The sequence below is a fragment of the Bombina bombina genome, chromosome 7, assembly GCF_027579735.1.
Source record: "Bombina bombina isolate aBomBom1 chromosome 7, aBomBom1.pri, whole genome shotgun sequence".
NCBI classification, from domain to species: Eukaryota; Metazoa; Chordata; class Amphibia; order Anura; family Bombinatoridae; genus Bombina; species Bombina bombina.
In genome coordinates this window covers 169,235,853-169,263,530 of record NC_069505.1, presented here as the reverse complement: position 1 = coordinate 169,263,530, position 27,678 = coordinate 169,235,853, and positions in this window count along the sequence as shown.

Sequence of the window (27,678 nt, the reverse complement as noted above, 5' to 3'; positions counted from 1 at the left end):
TGTTCCAGCGACTGGATGATGAAATTCCAATGTGACCAAATGGGAGATCTGTGAAAAGGAATCACAAAGAAAGGGGAGAGCACCTCCTAGTGCAATACTGTAATATAAATGGCACAAATGGAAATATTACAAGATTGTATACTCACAAAAGAAGCAGCACCTATGTGCTGATTGAGGCAAGCTGGGGAATCACAGTGACCCAGCTACACTGATCCTGCAGCAGGATGATGGTTACCAATATGTTTAAACAAAGGAACAGGCTTAGACTTCCATAAAAATGACAATTTATTTAAAAGTTCAAGGGATGTGAACAGTTGCACCCCAATACATAAAAACAAATGTTTAAAAAAACAGTTGCAACGCGTTTCTCATGGAAAGCTAAGGCCTTTAAAGCTAAACCTTACCCTTACCCCTCCCCCCCATGTGCAGACAATTGTTTGTAGTTAAGAGGTTGCCATGAAAACATCATCTGATCATAATAGTAAAAAAATACCCCATTGGAAAACATAAAAAATAACAGCAATTAATAAATTACATTTTACAATAAAATTATTCCATAAATTCATTACCAACAATATAATAACATTTTCTTGCTGTACTTAAAGGGACATAATACTCATATGCTAAATCACTTGAAACTGATGCAGTATAACTGTAAAAAGCTGACAGGAAAATATCACCTGAGCATCTCTATATAAAAAAGGAAGATATTTTACCTCACAATCTCCTCAGCTCAGCAGAGTAAGTTCTGTGTAAAAAGTTATACTTCACCTGCTCCCAGCTGCAGGTAAAAATAAAAGAAAAATGAAGAAATGAACAGCAGCCAATCAGCATCAGCAGTGCTGAGGTCATGAACTCTTACTGTGATCTCATGAGATTTCACTTAACTCTCGTGAGATTTCATAGTAAGCTTCCTTTACCTGATTGGTGAAATAATATGAGAGTTCACGAGGCTCATCCTTTCAGCTGTCCCAGGACAGACACACTAAAATGCTGCTTAGAAATCCTTTACAATGGGAGGTGGCTACTGAGGAACTTTTGAGGTAAAATATCTTTCTTTCTCTTGTTAAGTGTATCCAGTCCACGGATCATCCATTACTTGTGGGATATTCTCCTCCCCAACAGGACGTTGCAAGAGGATCACCCACAGCAGAGCTGCTATATAGCTCCTCCCCTCACTGTCATATCCAGTCATTCTCTTGCAACTCTCAACAAAGATGGATGTAGTAAGAGGAGTGTGGTGTATTATAGTTAGTTTCTTAACTTCAATCAAAAGTTTGTTATTTTTTAATGGTACCGGAGTGTACTGTTTTATCAAAGGCAGCATTAGAAGAAGAATCTGCCTGTGATTTCTATGATCTTAGCAGAAATAACTAAGATCCATTGCCGTTCTCACATATTCTGAGGAGTGAGGTAACTTCAGAGGGGGAATGGCGTGCAGGTTTCCCTGCAATAAGGTATGTGCAGTAAATATATTTCTAGGGATGGAATTTGCTAGAAAAATGCTGCTGATACCGGATTAATGTAAGTTAAGCCTAAATGCAGTGATTTAATAGCGACTGGTATCAGGCTTATTAACAGAGATACATACTCTTATAAAAGTGTAATATAAAACGTTTGCTGGCATGTTAATCGTTTTTATATATGTTTGGTGACAAAATTTATTGGGGCCTAGTTTTTTCTCCACATGGCTGGCTTGATTTTTGACTAGAAACAGTTTCCTGAGGCTTTCCACTGTTGTAATATGAGTGGGAGGGGCCTATTTTAGCGCTTTTTTTTGCGCAGCTAAAATTACTGACAGAGACACTCAGCTTCCTTCTGCATGATACAGGACATCTCTGAAGGGCTCAAAAGGCTTCAAAAGTCGTGTTTGAGGAGGGTAACAACCACAGTAGATCTGTGGCAGTTGTTGTGACTGTGTTTAAAAACATTTTTGTCATTTATTATTCCGTTTTTGGTATTAAGGGGTTAATCATCCATTTGCAAGTGGGTGCAATGCTCTGCTAACTAGTTACATACACTGTAAAAATTTTGTTAGTGTAACTGCCTTTTTTCACTGTTATTTCAAATTTTGCTAAATTTGTTTTCTCTTAAAGGCACAGTAACGTTTTTTTATATTGCTTGTTAACTTGGTTTAAAGTGTTTTCCAAGCTTGCTAGTCTCATTGCTAGTCTGTATAAACATGTCTGACACAGAGGAAACTACTTGTTCATTATGTTTAAAAGCCATGGTGGAGCCCCATAGGAGAATGTGTACTAAATGTATTGATTTCACCTTAAACAGTAAAAATCAGTCATTATCTATAAAAGTATTGTCACCAGAGGGGTCTGTCGAGGGGGAAGTTATGCCGACTAACTCTCCCCACGTGTCGGACCCTTCGCCTCCCGCTCGAGGGACGCACGCTAATATGGCGCCAAGTACATCAGGGATGCCCATAGCGATTACTTTGCAGGACATGGCTGCAATCATGAATAATACCCTGAAACAGGTATTAGCCAGATTGCCTGAATTAAGAGGCAAGTGTGATAGCTCTGGGGTTAGACGAGATACAGAGCGCGTAGATGCTGTAAGAGCCATGTCTGATACTGCGTCACACTATGCAGAACCTGAGGACGGAGAGCTTCAGCCTGTGGGTGACGTCTCTGAATCGGGGAGACCTGATTCAGAGATTTCTAATTTTAAATTTAAGCTTGAGAACCTCCGTGTATTGCTTGGGGAGGTATTAGCTGCTCTGAATGACTGTGACACAATTGCAGTGCCAGAGAAATTGTGTAGGCTGGATAAATACTATGCAGTGCCGGTGAGTACTGATGTTTTTCCAATACCTAAAAGGCTTACAGAAATCATTAGTAAGGAGTGGGATAGACCCGGTGTGCCCTTTTCCCCACCACCTATATTTAGAAAAATGTTTCCAATAGATGCCACTACACGGGACTTATGGCAGACAGTCCCTAAGGTGGAGGGAGCAGTTTCTACTTTAGCAAAGCGTACCACTATCCCGGTTGAGGACAGTTGTGCTTTTTCAGATCCAATGGATAAAAAATTAGAGGGTTACCTTAAGAAAATGTTTGTTCAACAAGGTTTTATTTTACAGCCCCTTGCATGCATTGCGCCTGTCACTGCTGCGGCGGCATTCTGGTTTGAGGCCCTGGAAGAGGCCATCCATACAGCTCCATTGACTGAAATTATTGACAAGCTTAGAACACTTAAGCTAGCTAACTCATTTGTTTCTGATGCCATTGTTCATTTGACTAAACTAACGGCTAAGAATTCCGGATTCGCCATCCAGGCGCGCAGGGCGCTATGGCTTAAAATCCTGGTCAGCTGATGTGACTTCAAAGTCTAAATTACTCAACATTCTTTTCAAGGGGCAGACCTTATTCGGGCCTGGTTTGAAAGAAATTATTGCTGACATTACTGGAGGTAAGGGTCTTACCCTTCCTCAGGACAGGGCCAAACAGTCTAATTTTCGTGCCTTTCAAAATTTAAAGGCAGGTGCAGCATCAACTCCCTCTACCTCAAAACAAGAGGGAACTTTTGCTCAATCTAAGCAGGCCTGGAAACCTACCCAGTCCTGGAACAAGGGCAAGCAGGCCAGAAAGCCTGCTGCTGCCTCCAAGACAGCATGAAGGAGCGGCCCCCTATCCGATAACGGATCTAGTAGGGGGCAGACTCTCTCTCTTCGCCCAGGCGTGGGAAAGAGATGTTCAGGATCCCTGGGCGTTGGAGATCATATCTCAGGGATATCTTCTGGACTTCAAAGCTTCTCCCCCACAAGGGAGATTTCACCTTTCAAGATTATCTGCAGACCAGATAAAGAAAGAGGCATTCCTAAGCTGCGTGCAAGACCTCCTTGTAATGGGAGTGATCCATCCAGTTCCGCGGACGGAGCAAGGACAAGGATTTTATACAAATCTGTTTGTGGTTCCCAAAAAAGAGGGAACCTTCAGACCAATTTTGGATTTAAAGATCCTAAACAAGTTCCTCAGAGTTCCATCATTCAAGATGGAAACTATTCGAACCATCCTACCCATGATCCAAGAGGGTCAGTACATGACCACAGTGGACTTAAAGGATGCCTACCTTCACATTCCAATTCACGAGAATCATCATCGATTCCTGAGGTTTGCCTTTCTAGACAGGCATTACCAGTTTGTAGCTCTCCCATTCGGGTTGGCTACAGCCCCAAGAATTTTTACAAAGGTTCTGGGCTCACTTCTGGCGGTTCTAAGACCGCGAGGCATAGCGGTGGCTCCTTACCTAGACGACATCCTGATACAGGCGTCCAGCTTTCAAATTGCCAAGTCTCATACAGAGATAGTTCTGGCATTTCTGAGGTCGCATGGGTGGAAAGTGAACGAAGAAAAGAGTTCTCTATCTCCTCTCACAAGGGTTCCCTTCCTAGGGACTCTGATAGATTCTATAGAAATGAAAATTTACCTGACGGAGTCCAGGTTATCAAAACTTCTAAATGCTTGCCGTGTTCTTCACTCCATTCCGCGCCCCATGGTGGCTCAGTGCATGGAAGTAATCGGCTTAATGGTAGCGGCGATGGACATAGTGCCATTTGCGCGCCTGCATCTCAGACCGCTGCAATTATGCATGCTCAGTCAGTGGAATGGGGATTACACAGATTTGTCCCCTCTACTAAATCTGGACCAGGAAACCAGAGCTTCTCTTCTCTGGTGGTTATCTCGGGTCCATCTGTCCATAGGTATGACCTTTCGCAGGCCAAATTGGAACATTGTAACAACAGACGCCAGCCTTCTAGGTTGGGGTGCAGTCTGGAACTCCCTGAAGGCTCAGGGTTCATGGACTCAGGAGGAGAAACTCCTCCCAATAAATATTCTGGAGTTAAGAGCAATATTCAATGCTCTTCTAGCTTGGCCTCAGTTAGCAAAACTGAGGTTCATCAGATTTCAGTCGGACAACATCACGACTGTGGCTTACATCAACCATCAAAGGGGGACCAGGAGTTCCCTAGCGATGTCAGAAGTCTCCAAGATAATTCGCTGGGCAGAGACTCCCTCTTGCCACCTGTCAGCGATCCATATCCCAGGGGTAGAGAACTGGGAGGCGGATTTTCTAAGTCGTCAGACTTTTCATCTGGGGGAGTGGGAACTCCATCCGGAGGTGTTTGCTCAATTGGTGCTCCATTAGGGCAAACCAGAACTGGATCTCATGGCGTCTCGCCAGAACGCCAAGCTTCCTTGTTACGGATCCAGGTCCAGGGACCCAGAAGCGTCACTGATAGATGCTCTAGCAGCGCCCTGGTTCTTCAACCTGGCTTATGTGTTTCCACCGTTTCCTCTGCTCCCTCGTCTGATTGCCAAAATCAAACAGGAGAGAGCATCGGTGATATTGATAGCGCCTGCGTGGCCACGCAGGACCTGTTATGCAGACCTAGTGGACATGTCATCCTTTCCACCATGGACTCTGCCTCTGAGACAAGACCTTCTAATACAAGGTCCTTTCAATCATCCAAATCTACTTTCTCTGAGACTGACTGCATGGAGATTGAACGCTTGATTCTATCAAAGCGTGGCTTCTCCGAGTCAGTAATTGATACCTTAATACAGGCACGAAAGCCTGTCACCAGGAAAATTTACCACAAGATATGGCGTAAATATCTTCATTGGTGTGAATCCAAAAATTACTCATGGAGTAGGGTTAGGATTCCTAGAATATTGTCCTTCCTCCAAGAGGGTTTGGATATAGGATTATCAGCTAGTTCTTTAAAAGGGTAGATTTCTGCTCTGTCTATTCTTTTACACAAGCGTCTAGCAGAAGTTCCAGACGTTCAGGCATTTTGTCAGGCTTTAGTTAGAATTAAGCCTGTGTTTAAACCTGTTGCTCCCCCATGGAGCTTAAACTTGGTTCTTAAAGTTCTGCAAGGGGTTCCGTTTGAACCCCTTCATTCTATTGATATCAAATTTCTATCATGGAAAGTTCTTTTTCTGATGGCTATTTCCTCGGCTCGAAGAGTCTCGGAGTTATCTGCCTTACATTGTGATTCTCCTTATCTGATCTTTCATTCAGATAAAGTAGTTCTGCGTACAAAACCTGGGTTTTTACCCAAGGTGGTTTCTAACAAGAATATCAATCAAGAGATTGTTGTTCTGTCATTATGCCCTAATCCTTCTTCAAAGAAGGAAAGTCTTTTGCATAATCTAAATGTAGTCCGTGCATTGAAGTTTTACTTGCAGGCTACTAAAGATTTTCGTCAAACATCTAACCTGTTGTTTATTCTGGACAGAGGAGAGGTCAAAAGGCCTCGGCAACCTCTCTTTCCTTTTGGCTTCGGAGTATAATCCGTTTAGCGTATGAGACTGCTGGACAGCAGCCCCCTGAAAGAATTACAGCTCATTCTACTAGAGCTGTGACTTCCACCTGGGCCTTTAAAAATGAGGCCTCTGTTGAACAGATTTGCAAGGCTGCGACTTGGTCTTCGCTTCATACCTTTTCAAAATTTTACAAATTTGATACTTTTGCTTCTTCGGAGGCTGTTTTTGGGAGAAAGGTTCTACAGGCAGTGGTTCCTTCCGTTTAAGTTCCTGCCTTGTCCCTCCCATCATCCGTGTACTTTAGCTTTGGTATTGGTATCCCACAAGTAATGGATAATCCGTGGACTGGATACACTTAACAAGAGAAAACATAATTTATGCTTACCTGATAAATTTATTTCTCTTGTAGTGTATCCAGTCCACGGCCCGCCCTGTCCTTTTAAGGCAGGTCTAAATTTTAATTAAACTTCAGTCACCACTGCACCCTATGGTTTCTCCTTTCTCGATTTGTTTCGGTCGAATGACTGGATATGACAGTGAGGGGAGGAGCTATATAGCAGCTCTGCTGTGGGTGATCCTCTTGCAACGTCCTGTTGGGGAGGAGAATATCCCACAAGTAATGGATGATCCGTGGACTGGATACACTACAAGAGAAATAAATTTATCAGATAAGCATAAATTTATCAAGATGTTCAGGAGATATTTTCTAGTCAGCTTTTTACAGCTATGCTGCATCACTTTCCAGTGTTTAAACATTTGGGTATTATGGCCCTTTAAACTTTCATATATGGTAACAACAATTTATATAATGAAAAAAAAAAACATTTCATAAGCTCCATATGGAGATCTGCCCTTTTATTAAAAACAATGTATCTGTCTCTTTATTTAAATAACCCTATATCTCCCTTTTTAGTAGATTCAAAGTTTTTATAACGTTGTCACATCAATATTTTCACCAATGCAGCCTTACCTGCATCAGCTGAGAAAGGGTGTCTCTGTATTCATATGCGAAAAGCTATTTTTGCATGTTATTTGTTTAACAAGTTGATGTGTAACAAGTTAATATATAAAAGTTACCATATCTTTGTGAGACTATGAAGTGTTGTTATGATGTATGTAGTTTTTTTGTTTCGATTTAAGTAACGCTGTTAGTATACCTAAATGTCTTGCAAATAAACAATGATATTGAGGGATTGCGATGTCATGTTTGTGACCTGATCTGCTATTGGTTGTTACCAGTGGGCGTGTGTGTTCTCCTGACCCCAGCTATACACAGAAAATAAAATAAGCAATGAAACCATAATTCAATCTAGAATTTCTATTTGAACACAAGATAAATAACCAGACCTATCTCATCTATTATAGCTCGATACATTGTTACAAGATATGTTCTTTGTATAAAGAAAATACCACCGTAAGTCTTTATCAAAAATGCAAAACTGCAAAGTTGTATGTTAATAAGTAACAAAGTCTACTCTGATCAACTCCTATAGGCTATGTGATATCGTAATCCTAACTTGAAAGGGAGTTAAATAATGAGATATTAATATAATAATTTCTAAATTCTAAAATGAGATATACTGATTGGCCGATTATAACTCAATTTGATTCAACTAATTCAAATCCGAAAGAAGAGAAGTGTAAATATCTATGATTCCTAACCAATATAAAAAAAGAAAAATGGGTATCATCATATTAAAAATTAATCACTATTGGTTATAAAAGATATGCAAACATTATGTCGTCACTACAGCTTTATAAGACTGATCTATCTGTCTTAGTCTAATACCAAAAATTTCCGCTTAAGACTTTATATAAATGGAAAAACATCATTAGTCCTCAACACTTGATGTAAAAAATATGTATATATATATAGTCCCTAATTAAAAATCAGTTGTGCTATTGGTAGTTTTCGTCAATATATGCACAATAATAAATAAAATTCTGTTAATTCGTCTATATCATTGATATTACCTATCTAAATTATCCTAGGTTGGGAATTTACAATATATAAATTTCAAAAAAATAAATTATTTAACTCGTGCTCCGTGAGAATTTAAACTAAAAATCGTACTTTATTTGATAAGAGTAACTTTGTTAATACTTTTACCCTATGTATATACAATATTTGTTTCAGAATTATATCCGTGTAAATATTAATAATAGTGAGATACTATGATATTAAAATCATGTGATAATGAAGTGATGTGATATATGATACGTGAACAGTAGTTCGGTATAGATATGACTAACTACCAAATGATTATAATAAATGTAAATAAAGATACATAATACACTTATGCTTAACCTAGAGGATAGGTGTACGCTAATTGAATATAGTGTGAATATAGCTAAAATCATAAGTGGGCAATAATTCAGTATTGATAAGACCAACTACTAAATGATTATAATAAATATAAATAAAGATACATAATACATTTATATTAACCTAAAAGGTAAGTGAGCACTAATTAAATATAGTGTTGATATAGTGAGATATCGCATAAGCATACTAATGTTTACTATGATGTCTCTAAACATGTATATGTGTACCTTCTATGTTCTATTTGAAACATTAATCATTTATAAATCTGATATCTAAATACTAACCTGCAATGTAGATCAACACTCAATATATTAGATCATGATTATGTAGGAATCGTGAATAATAATAAAAATAATACTAAAAATATACATCTTAATAAAGGTATGGCTGGACCTATGTTACACCAATATAATTATCTGATTATTTGGACTCCATAGTCCAAAATTGACTTAACTAAAGTGATTAAATTAATCTAAACTAGTAGCAACTAATTTACTAAATGTTTTGATTTCTAAAATATTTATTATTGCGCATATATTCATAATAGCATTTAAACAAAACACCATTGTAGGGAAATTAGCAAATTCTAAAAAGCTGCCATGTCTAAATTTTCGTACAGGCCCTCTGGAAAGAGACTCCCAAATTTAAAAATCCAGTAAGTATCCTTTTGTCTGAGTCTGGTGTATCGATTTGTGCCTGCAATTGAGGGGATACTTTCTAAGGGAGTTATCTGAAAATTACAGACACCTTGGTGTTGACATAACCTTTGATGTCTAGACACACTGTGTTTGTTACTATTCTTAGAGATGTTCCTAAAATGTTCGCCCCACCTCCTCCTAAGTTTCCTAATCGTGCGCCCTAAATACTAGATCCCACATTTACAAGTTAGAACATAGATGACGTAGGTAGAACTACAATCTAGCAAGTTGGACTGGCAGATCGTTCACAGATAAGGTAAATTACAATATGTATGTGACAGTGTACTATATCTTTCCACACTCGTGAAAAACAGATCCAACCTTACTGTATTCAGAACATCCTGTATAATAGTATGTAGAAATGTTGTATTCAAATATATGGCAATATCCCAAATGTCTACCACTCACGGTGCAACAAGTTTAATACACCGCTATTTATAGATCACAGACAAACTTGAGAGTATAAGTAACTCACTTGAATCCACGGTGGAATACTGGGTGTTGCTTGATCCCCAGGGGTAAGATTTAGGTAAACAAATGTCTTCCTGCCAACCTCCGTGAGGCTTGATACAAACACTTCTGATTCCGTCTGCGTCCAGATCGTTTTTAGGCTATATCCTGCCGGTGTTGAAAGGGCTCCCCTACACCGCCCTTGTTAAACAAATAATGTAAAGCACAAAGAGGTACAACACCTTCACGGATAAATTAGACCCATATAAGACAATTGGAAGGCTGAAAGTATGCAGTTAAAACGTCCATTTTATTGTAACAGTAATAGGAAAAGGCTGTTTGCAAATTTATTTAAAGGCACAGTACCAGATAATGATTTTAAAATGGAACTGGAGACTATGTTTTCAAAAAAGGAAAATTTATTAATAAAAGAGCTTAAATTGTGGTGGGATATTGAGTTTTTGAGCCTTTATGTTAAAGAAAGGAAGATACCAAGGGGTCTAAGGCTAAAAAAATTCCTGACCTTTCATAAGGAGTTCCCATTATTCATGACAGGATGGAACCAAGCACTCACAGATTGCTCTTTTGTTCTAATGGAGAAATTGATCTGCTTTAAGAAGGAACAAAGATACATTATTGCAAGAAATTAATTCACTGTAAATACAACTTTAGGAGCATAAAGATGAATCTAAATATGTGGCATTTGAAAAACAACTAAATGAAGCATTGGATAAAATGGCTACAGAGCTCTCTGACAATAAATATAAGAAATATGCAAGGGACTGCAAAGACTATGATCTCCAAGTGGTTTATAATTGGAATACAGTAAACAGAAACTATAACAAGTCTATAAATAAGAAGGATGTCAAAGAAAAAAAACAAAAAGAAAAATAAGAAAGTTACATTTACAAGCTTTGAAAATACAGAGTCCAATGATGATACTAGCTCTGTGGTCTCTAATGTACCGAAATCGACGTCGACCCCTATAAGAATTCCCACTAAGTCGGCAGAAGATATGGGAGCGAGGCCAAAAAACGGGGGCAAGGCTCCAGAAACAACAGAAAGAGAGGAACCAACAGCGTCAGGACTTCAGCTACCCAGGTATCCAAGTCGTCAACGATTCAAGAGTGTGAAAACCGACAAGAGCTCAAGATAATCAACTTATCGGATGTGACATTTAATGACTTTGAAAGGGCAGTTTTGTCCAAAAGACTTGGCTTCTCACCTACTCGGGACTTTAATCTTTTTAGTACGATCTTGGATCTGAATAAGTTTGTACGTAAAATAACACTGAAGAAGCATTTCAGTAGGGAGCCATCAACACCATTTAATGAGAGTCCTTGTGATCCATCTAGGACTGTGTCCTTAAATGACAAATGGACCTTCTCAGAGTTATGTGATATTGCCACTCTGTGTGATCTAAATTTAGAGAGTGAAGCTTCATCGAATAGGGCAACACAATAATTAGTTAGCAACATGAAACCCAGTTCTTTTTATCCTTTTAACTCATGCACAGATTTGATTGAGGTTTTTCATTCCATTTTGGAACAGGATCTTACACAATTAGCTGAACAAGTTTCAACTAAAGAGAATAGTAATTATAAAAACTTGAGTTAGAAAGAAAAAAGTGCCCTGGATAAAATTGTTAATAACAAAGATATAGTGGTGCTAAATTCAGATAAAGGTGGTTCAATTGTTGTTTTAAATAAAGAGCAATATTTGGATGAAGCTTTTAGACAGCTTGGGGATTTGGATACCTATAGAAAGTTGACTTTCAATCCGACTATTAAATTTCAGGGAGAATTGACACATTTGTTGGATGAAGGCAGAGATAGAGGTATTATTTCCAATAAAGTATGTGATTCTATTTTTTTTTTTACATCCTAGAGTTCCCCTCTTTAAGTTCCTGCCCAAAGTACATAAGTCATTGGTTAACCCTCCCGGAATTTCTGCCATAGGGGCCCTAGGAGAGAAACTGGGTGAATGGCTGGATGCACAATTACAGCCGGTTGTACAATCTTTGCCTGGGTTTCTCAGAGATTCAAAACATCTTCTCAGATCTTTACATGAATTTAAATGGCAACCAGACTATAATTTTGTAACCATAGATGTTGTTTCGTTATATCTATGTATACCACACAAATTGGGCATTAACGCTATGGAAAGAATGCTATTGAAATACTCTAATTATGACTCAAATTTGATTGAATTTCTACTAGAAGTAACTATGTTTTTATTGAGCCACAATTATTTTATTTTCAATGGTGATTTTTACTTACAACAAAGAGGCACAGCGATGGGGCAAAATTTGCCCCATCCTATGCAAATCTTTATTTGGCAGATTATGAAAATAGGAGACTATTTAATTAACAAAACATCTATAAGCGAATTATTATTTATTATACACGCTATATAGATGATATGCTCATTTTTTGGACAGGGGCTGAGAGTGTTTTAGTGGAATTTGTTGATTATCTGAATTGTAAAGAGGATAATTTGAAATTTATGTATAATACATCCAATGAGAGTATGTCATATATGGATGTTAAACTCCTCAAAGGCAAAGAAAGTATTATCACAGAGGTATTGAGGAAGGAAATCTCAGGGAACACGATATTGAGGGCTGACTCCTGTCATCCCAGACACTTGAAAAGAGGGATCCCCAAGGGACAATATGTGCGATTGAGGAGAAATTGCAGCAGTCTGGAGAGTTATAGATTAGATGCAGAGGATTTGACCGCACGTCTTAGTGACAGAGGTTATGATAAAGTCACTCTTATGAGGTTAGCAGATCAGGTTGGTGGCTATAATAGGGAAAACTTACTTAAGGATAATCCCAAGGAGAAATTTAATAGAGATGGTATTAACTTCATTACCACATATAGTAAACAATTTGATGCTATTTGCAAACTTATTGATAAAAGGTTACCTATCCTAGAGAGAGATGTGGATCTTAAAAATATATCCAGCAACTGTAATTTTATCCCACGTAAAGCTAAGACCATAGGGGATTTGATAAGAAGAGACTTCAGTAAAAAAAGTGTGATCTCTAGAACTACTAAAAATTGGTTATCTACTAAGGTGGGCTTTTACAAATGTAACAGCAGACCTTGCAAGAGTTGTAGTTATGCCATAGTAGGCGATACGTTTAGTTCCACACAGACTGGTTTGAATTACAAAATCAAGGAACATATTTCTTGTACTTCAACTTTTGTAATTTATTTACTTACCTGCAACCTATGTAAATATCAGTATGTAGGGTTAACTTCTAGGATGCTCAAAGATAGGATTAGAGAGCATCTCCTCTCCCTGGAGGCTGAAGTTCCCAAGACCCCAGTAGCCAAGCATTTTGCTTTGCATAAGAATAATAGTGCATCTTTTGGTTTTCAAGGTATTGAAATGGTAACTCTAGGACCCAGGGGAGGAGACAGATATGCAGCACTGAGTAAGAAAGAAGTGTTTTGGATCCACACTCTAAAGACAGGGGCACCTTTAGCAATCAACAGAATCAGCGATATTAAATTGTACATAGATAGTTCAGACTGTCTATGATATATTACTTTTTAGTTTTGTGGGGGTTTTTTTTATTTTTAAGTTATGGCTAGTGTTCATTAATTGAGGTATACGTTTTTGGAGTATACTGGTGTACTGAACATACAAAGATGAAGGGTTGTGTCTCTTACCACTTATTTTACGTTGGCACTCCCATTCTGTGTGTATATGTATATGTTTTGGCGCTAAGTATTTCTTCATTATTATTATTTTAATATATTATGATTTACCTCTATATACAGTATGATTATCTGCCATTTAGTCTGCATTTTTCATTCGATATGCATTTATTTGTTAGGTCTTTCTTACAAGATGCTTAGTTAACGTCTTATTTTTTTCCTAAACATATTGTCTTATGCCTCACAGGACTGTATGTCTATCCCTTTGTGACGTGGAGAAGAAGTGGAATACCCGTATATTTGTCACATTGGGATTATAAAAATCTCCGTTTGCTTATGGGTGTCCCAATGAGTATAGTCTAGGATTTTATATTGGAAGGGTACTGTTGCTATCTGATATACATTGTCCGTTTTTCAGCTTCGTTTTTATAGATCAAGATGTTGTTATGTCTAGACTTAGCCACATTTATAGATATGCATACCCCTTATAGTATGGCTCTGATAAGATTCTTTTTTCTTTCCTTGTTTCCCTAACCATTAACAAACTACTTTTTAGTTCTTTTATGACTTACTTGATGACATAAGTTAACATAGAATACCTCCTGAAAAAGTTTCATAAAAAGTGTGTATATTTTTTCATTTTTTATGTATGACAATGCATTTTCTTTTGTTGTTTGAAATGTATTATGTATTATACACCTGGTGTGGGAGGAGTAATACCTCCATTTCTTTGGGTTTTAAGGAATCCTTGCACACCTGTTTGTAAGCTCTGATGAAGTGCCGAGTGTGGCAGGAAACGCGTCAGCTGTGATCAAATCTGAGTTAACTGTGCCTTTGCAAGTTTTTACTATGAGTAACCAATAAAATGGACGTTTTAACTGCATACTTTCAGCCTTCCTATTGTCTTATATGGGTCTAATTTATCCACGAAGGTGTTGTACCTCTTTGTGCTTTAGAACTACAATCTAATTTACTTTGAATGGGGAAAGTATACTTTGTGGAATGGGAAGTCACATTAATAGCCCCATGTGATATATATTGACACATATTGCATCTCTTGATATTACACCTATATGCTCCTTTGATATTGGAGTTATTTCTTGTATTATTTATTCTTGAATTTGATTTTCTATTCACAACCACTTTACTGGGTGCCAATTTCTGCTTCAAAGAGGGGGCTCTTCTAAATGTAATGTTGGGTTTATTGTCAATAATACCTTTAAGAATGGGGTCCTTTTGTAGAAGGTACCAGTGTTTATTTATGATCTTTTTTATTATTTTGTAATTAGAATTAGAATTAGTAATGAATGACATTCTTTGGTTACTATTCTTATTCTGTTGTGCTGACTTCATAATATTTGTTGGATGGATTATATTTTCTCGATTTAAATCCCTTGCTTTTTTGAACCCCTCATTAATGAGTTGTTCTGGATAGTATTTATCTTTAAATCTTTCTTTTAAAATCAAAGCTTGTTGGTCATATGAATCTAATGAAGAACAGTTCCTTCTGATCCTACGGAATTGACTGTAAGGAATATTGTTCTTCCAACTAAGAAGATGATTACTATTATAGTGTAGAAAGTTATTACTATCAACACTTTTGAAAAATGTATTGGAGGTTATATGTCTAGAAGAATCCCATGATAATATAAGATCCAAAAATTCTATGGAATCTTTTTGTATATTGCTTGTGAAAGATAAACCAAACGTGTTAATATTAAGTTTAGCTGCAAAATTCTCTGCAGTCTCAACTGACCGCCTCCAGATAAATATCAGGTCATCTATGTACCTGCCATAGAAGATCAGGTTCTGCCCCCAACCTTGATTGTATATATATTTCTGTTCAAATTGGCCCATAACCAAATTGGCAAAGCTGGGGGCGAACCTGGTCCCCATGGCGGTACCTTTAATCTGTAAATAGAATTTATCTTGATATTTAAAATAGTTATGTTGTAGTATGAATAAAATGACATCTAGTATATATTTTGTCTGTGTTTGAGGCATATAAATATAGTCTTCTAAATACTGTTTCACTGATTCTATGCCTATTTGGTGTGATATATTGGAATATAAGGCACAAACGTCACATGTCATCCAAATATAATGATCTTCCTTAATAATCGGTGACAATTTTCTCAGAAGATCTGTTGTATCTTTAATATATGAAGGTAATATACTAACATATTTCTGGAGAAAAAAATCTATATATGCTAATAATTTATCTGATAAGCTATTAATCCCAGATATAATGGGCCTACCAGGGGGGTTTATTTTATTTTTATGCACTTTTGGCGAATGGTAATAAAATGGAATATTCGGTTTGAAAGGAATTAATGATTGCTTTTCTTTAGATGATAAAATGCCCTCCTTATATCCATCATTAATTAGTCTCATCAATATTTTCATATAACTATCCGTAGGGTCAGAAGGAAGAGCTCTATAGTATTCAGTGTCAAGGAGAATTTTGTTCGCTTCCCGAATGTAGTCAGTATAATCTTGTATTACGATGCCTCCTTTGTCCGCCTGGCGGATCACTATGGAATCGTCACTTAGCAGATTTTTAAGGGCTAATCTTTCGTGGGGCCACATATTGTGTTTACCGCGAAAATGCTTAGGAATATGTGAAATATCTTCCATCACAAGATTCTGCTCCCCATTCACACTTGAGACCTTGTAACACTAACAAGTCACATGACACCGGGGAGGGAAAATGGCTAATTGGGCCCAATTTGGACATTTCCACTTAGGGGTGTACTCACTTTTGTTGCCAATGGTTTAGACATTAATGGCTGTGTGTTGAGTTATTTTGAGGGGACAGCAAATTTACACTGTTATACAGGCTGTACACTCACTACTTTACATTGTAGCAAAGTGTCATTTCTTCAGTGTTGTCACATGAAAAGATGTAATAAAATATTTACAAAAATGTGAGGGATGTACTCACTTTTGTGAGATACTGTACATTATAGAGGGCAGCACCCAGGTAGTGAGTACACCTCAATGGTTGGCGTGCTGGGCTACCGGCTAACTGATATATATATATATATATATAACATGCAACGAAAACAGCCCAACTACTAGTGCGACCAATGCACTTTTCTTGAACAATTGTAAATCTAGGTTACAGTTGCAGTTAACACAGCAAGTTTCACCTCTAATATATAAGCAGTTCTGGAGACAATGATTTTCAAATGTTTTTTTTTATATAATAATCACAAAAAAATATATAGCTAACAGAAAATGTTGGATTGCAACTATTGGTCCTATGGAAACATAAGTAGCCCTGGAATGTACTGTGTGCCCACTACATTTATCATGACTGCATTACCAATCCACAGGCACCAAACAGAGCAGGCAAGTACCTTACAATCGGTAGGTCTTGGGGGTGTTTCAGACTTAAGGGAGCTGGGATAGAGGGGTTTAAACACTTACCCCCATTCTGCTCCCTTAAAGGGACAGTATACTGTAAATTAGTTTTTCTCTTAATGTATTTCCAATTATTTATTATAACAGCTGCAGAGTATAAAATGTAAGAGAAATTGCATGTTCATGTTTATTTGTGTCTATGAGATAGACTGTGGTTTCAAAGCACAAAACCGGCTATTACAATGGGGTCAGCTTGCAGGTAAAATCAGATCGCATTATGTTGTCTGTAAACCAAAGCTCAATACTTAGAGAAAACTATGGAAAATTATAATTTTTTAGTTATCTCTTATACACCCCACTGGGAGCGTAATTTCTTCTGCTAGTTGTGTTTACATTGCCTGTCAATAGCCTGGAATTAAGTATAGAAACGTTCAGTATAGGTGGGTTTACCACAAGCTAAATTAGCTATTTCAAATGCTGAAATAAGGGTAAACGAGCGACTTATAAACAATTTAATAAACTACAGCAGGTCAAATGGATCATTAGGAACAAATTAAAGGGGAGAAAGGTTTGGGGTAAACTGTCCCTTTAACTCCTCTGCAGTTACTGTGGACTTCCTGGTTTCTTGAGCTTGGTAATGTCACCATGCCCATACAACACTGGCATCTCCAGAGATGCAGGGCCACTTAGCCACCAGGTATACCCCGGCAAGCGCACACAAGAATGACTACATGTTGCACGTGCGGTAAAGGGGTTAAAGCTTACCTTTCCAAAATTTCAGAGTACAAGACAGGTCTGGTAAAAGTACTGTTGCATTTTAATACTTTTCTTTTTTTTGTACCCCTTTTATATTTTCTATCCCATCTGCATACTTTTTCAAAAGCAGCTGTGTGTTCTCTTTCATCATTGGGTATATAAACTTTGGATGTTTGAAACCATGCAGTTACATCCCTAAAATACTAAATCAATATCTGTTATTCTGGATAATGGCCAGCCTACAAATAAGTATTGCAAATGATGCAGCCTTATCTCTTAACAAGGCAAAGTAATGTTCTAATGTCTGTTCTAGTGGCTTGTTATTTCAAGGCAGTGATGCAAATCATACAGAATAAATCTTTGGATTAGCTTGCTTAGCAGATGTCTACAGATCACTTTATGTTAATTTCAACATAAAATGTAATATATTTCTGGCCTTTTCTTGTTACATAAATAATTATTTATGGTATGAAGATAGTTTGCAGCACACAACCCATCACCCGTATTGATCTAACTGTGTCTGACATCAGTATTTTCTTGCTTGGCAACACATTCAGGATTCCTTTAATTCCACAATCAATTCCATTTCATAAAGAGAGGGCTTACATTGGACATAAACTAGTTATACAACATGATTATTTTCTTGATGGGCAGTAAAAATATATGTAATTATTATTCTCCCTGTATAGAATTCTTTAACAGTTGTCAGTTGTTTATAAAAAATTGTAGGAAATTATTTTAGAAATCCTGCGCCTGCTCTTCAATAGTTCATCAATATATAGTTTTTAAGGTAATGCATTGTATTGCTGTATGAATTTGAAACCCTGGTGTTTCCTCCTATGTATAAAGTAAAACAAATTAGTGAGAATAATACACCAAGCCAGTGGTTCCCAAACTTTTTCAGTTCAAGGCGCACTTAATGTTTCAAATTTTTCCAAGGCAAACCATAGTTCTATATTACTTACCTGACCATTGCAGTGCGCAGTTAGTGGCTTGGTGCAATTATATTAAACGCAAATTATCACACATGTACACGTAAGTAAATGGTCTGGGCTCACTTACAATTAAAATGTGGGAATGTAGGTAACCATGGGTAAGTACCAGACTGTCTCAAAAACTCCCAGTAATAGGTTCAATAATGTAGGATGTGGGTGAAATATATGCAGCTAAACAAACATAGTGGTCACAGTTCAATAATGCACAAAAACTTCCACAGCCACACAATATTAGGGGTGCACTGACACACAATATTAGGGCTGCACTGACACACAATATCAGGGCTAAACTGCTGTACTGCCATAGAATATTAGGGTTAAACCACTTATGTATGTGTATATATATATATATATATATAAAGACTGTATTGCCCTTTTTAAGATTTTGAATAAAGGTATGTACTTTAACTACTTGTTCTTAGCAGTTTTGCGCCTGGACTATACAGATGTACTGTTTCCTTCAGTAACACTACCTTAGACGTATTTATTGCCTGCTAGACAGCACACTGGATCCAGAGGAGACAAGGTACCTCCCTTTGGCTTATCTAAACTACATATTTGCTCTATGATTGTGTTATAAATATGAACTGACAGTACCTCTTGTGTCGCATGAGTTAATTTTCCGGCGCTAATTGGCACGGTGCATCATTCATGAGCAAATGGGTGTATCCAATATATTTTGCGTTGCGGCGCCCCTGTAGATCAGTCACGGAGCACCAGGGTGCCGCGGTGCACAGTTTAGAAACCACTGCACTAAGCTATATTTTGTGCTGGAGTGTTTTTAAGTTGCTATATAACACTAGTATCTATGTACTATAATTAAAAGTATAAACTTAAAAAAAAAAAAAATCGTATCTATGTACTATAATTAAAAGTATAAACTTTAAAAAAAAAAAAATCGTGACCTTGGGGGTCATAAAGGCTGGATTTTTCTACCAGGACAGAGATTTCCTGGTGGGCCGCAGCAGTTGGGGGTGGCCAGTTACAATTTAAGGGGACAATGCAGGTGTATCACTTCTCTTCCATCTGAGTGATACGTATTAAGGTCACAAAGGGTTTCATTGTAAGTTTTATTTCCTAGATAATGTACCATTTAGATACTCTCTTTTGAATGGTTTCTAGTGTCTAGTCAAGTCACACTCTGAAACAGACACACTGGTTTGAGTGTATTCTACAGATCACATAATGGATCATTTACATATTGTGTAAGGGAGTCATGGATATCACTGGATTGTAGGGTGCCTATAAAACAACCTGACATCTTTTTATTACAAACTAATGTTATTTAAATTAAAAAACATATTGGTGGGGGGGGCGGAGCCTGGCCGTGCGGGTGAATGGCCGCTTGTTAGTGAAGCTCCGAGCACCGGTACCACTCCTTTGGCCCTTAACTGAGGGATATAGAGCCCTACACCTGATCTGCAGAGCAGATTGAACGTGAGACCACACAGTGACTGCCCAGGTGGCAGATAATAACCGTATAGAGACAAACACGGATGACGAACAGCTGCTCTTCAGGGAAGGGGATTCAACTCGTCAGAAGGCTGCACAGACCTAAGCAGTGATAAACCTTTGTTGCAAACGAGATATTACTGAACCTTGTTACCCTGAAGAGAAATACATTCTAGTCCGCATCCACTACTCTCTAGTATGGAAGATCGTGACGCCATTGCGGCCTACACAACATGGCAAGCAGGAGGATAGTGCACTGAAACACGCATGGCTCAGGCTCTGAGGTGCAGTCTTTGCTTACAACACCAAATGCATTGATAAGTAACTTTACTTGCCCCTAGCATCTGACACATAAATTAAAGACATTAATTACGCTATATAAGTCCTACAGGGATGCCGGGGGATATTTGAACATAACAACATCAGATATACACATGGCCTAGTACCTTGATACTACAAACACAGTGGTAGCTTGAAACGCTTGGAGGCAAGCAGAAAATCTGATAAGGATCTACACATATTATATTGGCTACTTTTGGTGAGATTCCTCTCTCCTCCCTATACATACTATAGAGGTGCATTTGTAAGGTAAAAATGGCTACAAAGTTCTAAAACCAAAGGAGACAGAACAGCAAAAAATCATGCTAATCTGACTACATCGGTTAGCAACTTCTTCCAAAGCTCTTCTAGCAATCAGTATGATGTCATTAAATCAGGGGTCAGCTATTTTAGAGAACCCAATATCACCCAACATGGCCATTCCAGGGGACTATGTATCACAGATCAAGGCTGATATAGCTAATCTACCTACTAAAGCTGACTTTGACGCACTTAAAGATCAAATAACAACGGACCTGGCTAATATGAAGAGAGATATAAATGAAATAGGGCAGAGAATTGAATATGTAGAGGAATCACAGGAAACCATGAATGCTTTATTTGATGGGGTCACTACACAGGCAAACGTGCAGCATGCCCAGATAGAATCGCTACAGGAAAAAATGGAAGATTTAGACAACAGGGGGCGCCGCAACAACTTGAGGATTAGAGGCATTCCCGAATCTGTCTCACACGCGGACATTCCTAACTATCTTCAAGGCCTCTTCAAATTCCTTTCCAAAGACCAATAGGCACCTGACATAGAGCTTGATAGAGCACACAGGGCATTAAGACCCCCCCCCCCCCGCCAAACGCACCTCCAAGAGATTTAATCCTGCGGTTCCTACGCTACACTGATAGGGATAGGATCTGGCAAGCAGCACGGTTAACACCTAACATTAATTATGTAGACCATAGCCTCCAAATTTACCTGGACCTCAGTCCTGCTACAATACAAAGAAGAAAAGAAGTCCGGTTCATCACTAAGGTCCTTCAAGAACATCATATCAAATACAGATGGGGTTTCCCCTTTGGCCTGAATGTGTTGTATGAAGGTCGTACAATCATCTATAAAAATGAGCAGGACTTACCAACTCTATCAGAAGAATTGAAACTCTCCTTTCAGCAACCACATCCCTCAGATGTGGGAATAGAGGAATCCAGATCCACCAAACAGCGCCAGCAATTAAAGGACTCAATGCAGAAATGGACAAAAGTTTCACCAAAAAGAAAAAAGACCAGAGGTCTGTCTAACTCAGAAACTCTCAGTGCAGAAGTGGAAACCTGAACTATCAGCTAGAGACTGCCGATTTGGGTGAGATCTTTCCTTGACGGCTTAGCTGTTCCAGAGATGGGTGCTTTCGTTAATTTTGCTGTAGCATTGACTGTTTGGGTCACTGTTTTATCTAGTCTGTTTTGTTAGTTCTGATTAGTTAGCTACAGCCTTATTGTAGTATAGTAGAGAATTTTACTGGGCATAAAAAGGGGACTGTGAAATGCATAGACCTTAGTTTTACTTTAGGTTAGAGTTTTGCATTGTTTATGTGGAATACATACTATCAATATGCCTGCAAATGTTTTATAATGCTATATCCTTTAACTTTATTGTGTTTTTATACTATCAACCTAACAAAGGAGTGGTATTGGGCACACTCCTCAATCTTATGTGTACCCCAGGGGATTGCTTTCTCCAGGGGGTAATGTTTATTGGTGTGTTTTTTTATGATCCATATTTTATGTTCAAGGTTATTGTCAGAATGTGAATGTAAAAGTAAAGATTTTAAGAGTCACTCAGGGTCCTTCCCAGAATCCCTCCAACATTGCACAACCATACTACCATGTGCTATAATCCCACTCTAAGCGAGATATCTCACCACAACGTTATATCGATATCACCCATAGTTAGTAGGGGGGGAGAAATAATAAAGATGAAACATAAGGCAGGTAATTTAGTCTTCCTTACAGCCAAAACCAAGGGACTTAATAGTCAATATAAAAGAAACTTAGCCCCAAGAGACTTTAAACAGAAGAAGGGGGAAGTGATATTTGTACAGGAAACACACTTCATTAGGGGTAGGGAACCTAAAACCTTCGCCTATAAATTTGGGAATTCATATTATGCCTCAAACACTAGCAAAACAAATGGAGTGGGTATCCTCATTAAAATAAATGTCACATTTAGCTTAATCAAGAGGTATGCTGATAAACAGGGGCGATACCTTATCCTGACAGGGAAACTCTATAACTCTATAACTCTTTGGTGAATGTATATGCTCCTAATTTGAAACAGGACACCTTTTTTAAACGAATGTTTAATTTGGTGTTAGAAGTATCTATCAATCAAAAACTGCATGAAGGACCTCACCCTTCATGACGCATGACCCTGACAGGAAAGAATATACTTTCTATTCTAACCCACACCATAGGCATTCCCGCATTGATTATTTCGTGATAGACGTCACTAATCTATCTAAGGTCACACGGTTAAAAATCCTTCCCAATTCCTGGTCAGATCACTCCATAGTCGGCTGCATATTCGATTGGCCACACATCCCCACTAGACAACACGTTTGGAGGTTGGGGGAGGGCATCCTGGATGACCCAGTTAACTACCAACGAATAGAAAAGAGCATGTTGGAATATTTTAATATAAATACGAACACCAAGCCCACAGTAGACATTAGAACCGTATGGGAAGCTCACAAGACCGTAATAAGGGGTGAAATTATTAGCATACAGTCTTACCAAGTCAAACAAACCAATAAAATGCTCAATGACGCACTGCTCCTATTGACGACACTGGAAAGCCAACGGGAGGCACATCCTTCAGAACCAGACATTCATCAGAAGGTAGCAGATTGTAGAACTAAGATTAATCTACTGATGGGGAAGGAATGCAAATCAAATGCATTTAAATTAAGACAGAAATATTTTGAGGGGGACAATAGATGCGGCCCAATACTGGCTAGGAAACTGAAAAAGAAAATTAATAGGAATTATATCCTAACACTCCATAATAAACAAAATAAAGAGTTAAATACCTCAGATCAGATAGCAGAAGCGTTTAGGATATACTATGAACAACTTTACAACCTAAATAGTGAGTTAGCTAATCCTGAAGACCAAAGTAGATACATCCAAGATTTTCTGAAGGACATCTCCCTACCCCAATTATCCTCAGACCAAAACTACATCCTTAAAGCGCCAATAACCTTCACTGAGATAAAATAAGTAATTAATCAGCTCCCTGCAAACAAAGCTACGGGGCCAGATGGCTTCACTAACTATTATTTTAAAAAATATAAAGAAATATTGATTCCCCACATGCTGAGCCTTTTTAATGATATTTCTGAAGAATCACCCTTTACAGAGGTGGGTTTGGAAGCTCATATAACAGGGCAAACGCCCTGATAGACCTGAAAACTCGCCCTATTTCACTACTGAATTCAGACCTAAAAATCTATTCGAAAGTGTTAGCAAACAGACTTGGTTCAGTGTTACCAACCCTAATATGCAATGATCAGGTGGGCTTTATTCACGCACGAGAGGCAAAAGACAACACAGTTAGGGCTATCCACCTTATCAATCATATACAAACAAACAGACTACCAACGGTGGTGGTCTCCACTGACGCGGAGAAAGCTTTCGATCGCGTCAGCTGAATATTCCTACATAAAACACTTCAGAAATTCGGGGGTGTGCGATCCCTTTATATCCAAAGTTATGGCGCTATACACACATCCAACAGCCAAAGTTAGAGTGAATGGTATCTTCTCAGATACGCTTCATATCTCCAACGGGACTAGACAGGGGTGTCCTCTGTCACCCCTTCTTTTTGCCTGCGTGGTAGAAATGCTAGCAGCAAAAATAAGATCAAATGTGGGTATTACAGGTATTAATATTGCAGGTACAGAACACAAGACACTATTATATGCAGATGACATCCTGTTTTTCTTGACGCTCCCTTTAGAGTCTTTCCCTCAGTTACTAAAAGAACTATACCAATTCCGCATAGCATCCAATTTTCTGATTAATAAGACTAAATCGGAAATGCTCACTTTGCAATGTGATGGGCAATTAATATCAGAAATACAGGACGTTTGCCCGTTCCGAATACAAAAAAATAGTTTAAAATATCTCGGGATTATGTTGGCGCCCTCCATTCAGGAAATGTTCCCGCTCAACTATAAAACACTACAGAAATCTTTAATAGCAGATATGTCCTCGTGGCGTTCCCAGCACATTACATGGCTAGGAAGAATAAACACCATAAAAATGAACATTCTTCCACGCATACTATATGTACTCCAAACCTTGCCTATCCCCCTACCTCTGACTTTCCTACCTAATTTACAAAATAACATATTCAATTTTATCTGGGACAGACGTAAAGCAAGAATTAACAAAAAACTTGTGTGTCTACACACGGGGGACTTGGGGTCCCTAACTTAAGAAAATACAGACAAGCGATCTTTATGCAGAGGGTAGTGGATTGGTTCACTAGTTATGAACACAAAGCTTGGGTAAAACTGGAACATGATATAGATGAACTAAGAAACCTAGGGGCATTGTGTTGGCAGAGGCGCTCTATACTACCAAAGACAATCACCCAAAATGCAGTTATTCTAGAGACCATTAAAGCCTGGGACAAGATTCTGATAGAATACCCACATGTTTCATCCAGGGCCTCGCCCTTATCCGATAATGTAGATTTTGCTCCAGGAGCTGGCTTACTAAGAGATCCTCACAACATACAAAACCACAGAGTTTTAATGATGGTACATATGGGAAATTAACAAAAACTCTACTCATCCAAAGAACTGATTGAGTTTTTTTTTCAATATTTAACAACTGGTATGCATTACGGCAATGCCATTCTTACATATACAAACATAAAGAGAGAAATAATTTCTTACGGTCATTAACTCCCTGTGAAGCGTTATGCAAATCTATTTCTCCTATTAGAAGGACTCTTGCCCTTACGCTATTTTGCAAGCAGTGTCAGACGTACCACATTATATAGATAGATGGGAGAGAGAACTCAACATAGAGCTGACACATAAAGATAACTTGCACATGTACTCATCCATAACCAAGGTATCGGCCTCTAGTAAATTAATTGAGTTGAACCTTAAAATAATCCAGAGGTGGTATCTTACTCCCTCTAGAATTCATAAGTTATTCCCATCCTGTAGTGAGAAGTGTTGGAGATGTGGTGGGTTGGTGGGAAATATGTTGCATGTATGGTGGACTTATCCCCCACTTGTAAAGATATGGGAGGAGATAGCACAAGAGATGTCAATCATGTTGGAGATTATACTTCCTTTGGATCCATCTATCTGGTTGTTCAATATTATCCCTAATAAAATTCCAACATATAAAAGGAACCTAATATTTATAGGTAGCAACAGTATTAAAACATGGATAGCAAAGAATTGGAAGAGTAGAGATATTCCCAATCTGGCACAATGGCAATATAAATTTAACCAGGTTTTGGACCTCTAGGAATATGCTTATATAAGTAACAAAAGGGTAGATACATATATACAAATGAAAACACAGTGGGAGTCGTATACAAGTTTACGAGCCCATGGTTCACAAAAGAAAGAAGGGATTCATTAATTATTTTTCATTTCTGAGAGAGTTTTCTGGGTTGGCAAGGTTGGGCTCACGTGCATATTAATTTAAGTAATAAAGGGAAGAAGTACCAGACTCATCTATTTAATTCTGACAATGTTTCTTGTTTGGTTATACTAGTTGTTATGTTTACCATTATTTTATAATGTTGACAGCTAAAAATGATATTTGCATTCTGTTTACAACATGTATAGAAATTCTATGCTCGCAATGTGCAAATTGTAATTTGATATTTATTTTTCAATAAAGCTGTTTTTGAAAAAAAAAAAATGAATACCAAATAGTGCAGCAGACAAATATTCAGGAAAACTTATTAGTACAAGCTGCACCCTTCTAATTAAAACTAATTAAAAAAAAGATGAAAAAAAAACATATTGGTGGAAGGAGTATCCCAGTAATCCCCTTGATAAAAATGGGGAGTGTGCATTCTACGGACTCAATGCAAAAAAAGGGATGGTCTTTAGATGCTTACATGGCTGCTTTATATTCTAAATCGGGCCCTGGGGGTCATATAGGCTTCTTTCCAAAATATTTCTCCAGATAAAGCTTCTTCTACCTCATAGCAATTGATGTCTTTGGAGATGGACTGGTTTTTGAAATAGGAGTGAAAAGGAGGAGATAATTCACACATCTATATCCAATGTTGGTATCCTACAGGTTGTTGAAATAGAAGATGCAAATAACATTAACTAATCTGCTAAATTGGAAAGAAAATTAAACATCACTTTCCTGATATGCCTGGGGTTTAATGATTGTTTCAAATGTACATACAACTATTTATTTGTTGTGTATCATGTGTTTTTTATGCTTTCTAGATAATTGTTATCCAATCCAAGCAGTGTGCTAGCAAAAAGGAAAAAAATAACCAACAACTGTGTGCATCTTGAGAACATAGCATCACTCTCATCATATACACTGAACCCTTTCCATCTAAACATGAATAATTATTGTTTCTCTTGTAAAAAGAAAATTAAATTGCTGTAACATGAGTACTCTCTTATTCCTAGACTCTGAACCACTTATTTAGCACACAGCCCAATATAGCAGATAACACTATATTACATATCCTTATAAGCCAAACAATACTGCATACCTCCCTCCCCCCTACCTGGGCATATTTGCGCTCATTGGATACCTGCTTTTCTCTGCATATAAAATGTGTTTATGGATGTATAAAATGTTTTATGGAGGAGGAAAAAAAAGGTTAGACTTCAGGTTAGGCAGGGCATAGGAGTGTGCGGGAGAGACTCGCGACCCTGAGTCTCGTGGAACCACTAAGCTACAGAACAGCCCCAACAAGCCAAGACCTAGGTGGCATCACAGCCGCCGGCATTCCAGATCACTGAATGATTACCGCGACTCGCATCCAAGATGGAGTCGGTTTGGCTCCCACGACCGGGAGAAAGACTACCGTGTGGAAACGATAGTGTCGCCTGGTAGAGTAGGAGAAGTGGGCAATTGGCAAAGTTAACTGGAGCTGCTCGGAAGAAGCCTACATTGGAGACACAAATTACTGGATAAGAGGAGTGACGGTGCTATTCGGAAAGGGGCTGCAAAAAGAAAAGAGCAGGTACAAACTGATTGTTTTAAATGGCAACTGTTACTCTTAGCTGCTGAAGTACAGACACATATAAGATAGCAGATACCTGCAGCAAAGTCACAGCT